This window comes from Priapulus caudatus, unplaced genomic scaffold (genome assembly GCF_000485595.1).
Source record: "Priapulus caudatus unplaced genomic scaffold, Priapulus_caudatus-5.0.1 Scaffold670, whole genome shotgun sequence".
Classification (NCBI taxonomy): domain Eukaryota; kingdom Metazoa; phylum Priapulida; class Priapulimorpha; order Priapulimorphida; family Priapulidae; genus Priapulus; species Priapulus caudatus.
In genome coordinates, this window is record NW_014577731.1 from 116,281 (window position 1) to 118,780 (window position 2,500).

Consider the following 2,500-nt stretch of genomic DNA (forward strand, 5'->3'; position numbering starts at 1 on the left):
CATGTTCACGCCATAGCATGCATATTTTTCCGTGAAAACGCTTAAAACAAATAAAATATAAATAAACTAGCATCACAGCATCATATGTACATCAATGTAGAGAAGCCAGAATATTAGAGTCGGAAGCAATAACCTATATAAACTTACCTATATTCTCGTGTCAAAACCTTGGCTTCGCGCTTCAACGCAGTTATCTAGATAATCCAGCTGGTGTATCAACAGCGTAAGCATTTACAATGTTTTGATTAAACCTTATTTCATCCCACAGACAGCCACACATCCGCAAAAATTCAGCAGTTTAATATCCCAAAGCCTATTTTAGCTGTAGCAGACGCGAAGAAAAAACTGAACTGTGCGAGAAATGCCCAGAATAACCAGCGGTTATCTCACCGTGTGGGTTGCGCAACTTCCGCCGCCTGCTTTCTACGAAGACTACTCCAGTGTGGCTACTGTTTCGACGACGACAGTACGGATTGCAGCAGGTTTCACACCCCACAGCTATCATGAACGCCCCGAGACTCGTCGCACGATGGATAGTTACATGAACACGCGCAGTTCATCAGCGTCCCAGTATTCTCGGCACGCTCATCCGTTGGGGTCACGAAACGGGGAAGAAAGAATCATGAGATTTTTCTGGCGAAAATTGATCGTAAACACTTTCCAGGGCTATTCATTCGCGCCGCGTCTACTTTTCTGTCTAGAAACAATTCTTTTTCTGCCGCTGGACACGACGAATCACCTGCAGCAATCCAGACGCGCACGCACACAACTTTCTCCAGACTAACACGCCGGGTCAGTCGCTGTTTAGCGTGCTTCCTCATGTAGAAATAGCGGTGCGCGACTGAGCGCAGCGCCGCCATCCAGAAAACGGGAAAAGAGAACCAGTAAGGTAGGCCCTACGTGCCCTACTACTACGCCGCGCGTACGAAGTTATATACTTATTGACAGCAGAATAAGATTGATCAATTTACTGAATGAATAAATGAATAGATGGACGGATGAATGAATGAAAGAATGAAGAATTGAATGAATGAATAAATGAATGAATGAATGAATTAATGAATTAATGAATAATTTATGAATAATAATTTATTAAGAAAAATTAATTAAACCGATGAATGGATGTATGGATAGCTGTATCGATGAATGGATGTATGGATAGCTGTATCGATGAATGGATGTATGGATAGCTGTATCGATGAATGGAAACAAGGTGCCAGTTACTGTAGCATTCGTCAACTTTGCATAATCGATGGTCGAATTATGCCTTTAACAGACACATCAAGAACTTCTCTACAAGCGTGATTATCCTGTGAATACGTAAAATGTGTTTATCATGCATGCCTGCGTCTATTGGTGTGGCTCGCATCGATTTAAAGAAGTAATAAACATTTGTATCAAGAATTAATTATTCGCCTTATATTACGGAAATTATCGGGTGACGAGACACTTTATGGCACCTATAAACTATAATGTTATGGTTCGACGCTGGCTCAAATACGAGATTATAGCAATAAATACAAGTTTTTCTGGTTTTTGAGTACACGTATTCACATACTAACGTACATACTATAGGCACTATTCTCTAGAAAGGAAGAGGAGACTTCCATCAAGCGTAATTGATGAAACCATGTAAATTCTACTGCATAAATTTAATTATAACGACTGAAATCACACGACGTCGAGATTAGTTGCTTAACCCGAATAAATTAGTTTAGGAGTTAAATTAATTAGGAAGTGTATAATCATTATAATGGTGACATACTCGGCATATCAGTTTGTAATATTATGGAATATCTCAAAAATTGCTGTAATATACTGATATTTTCCATAAACATAATAATAATTTAGATAAATTTTTAAGGAATAATTATACAGAGGGATTTGTTCTTTTATACGTTGACCATAAACAACGTAAAATGATGGAGTATACTTTATAGTATTGTAACTTACTCTTACGTGAAATTGCGTCGGTTGTGGTAACTCCCGACCATCGGAATGACGTTTTCTTTTTTCATTTCGAATAGCGTAGAACACAGTATAATTAAATGTAAAGAAGTAAATTACTTTTAAGAAGGTGTAACATTGACAGCAAACAACTGAAAACCTGTCGTGTTTCACGACAGACTCCTAGTCGTTCATTACAGGGCAAAGACAACGAACAAGTATAACAGCACTGCTTGCCATAGGCGGTTGCACGTTAAATAATGAACATTTGATTAAATTACATAACAGGATAGTGGGTGCCAGCAATTTACTGAGTGGTGCGATCCAAAATACATCGCCTCTAACATCTATCCTAAACACTCTTGAACATAGGCAAGCAAAGCAGGTTACGATATATGCCGCGATGCGATGACGTAAATAACCACACAGCTTAACGTTCAAGCATTTTTTCCCTCGCTGATCTCAAGCATGCCTGACGACACTTCGTTTTAATGGAATGCATGAGCTACTGCTATCTTTTTGACGGCAGCTCATGAAAGATATTACCAAAAAT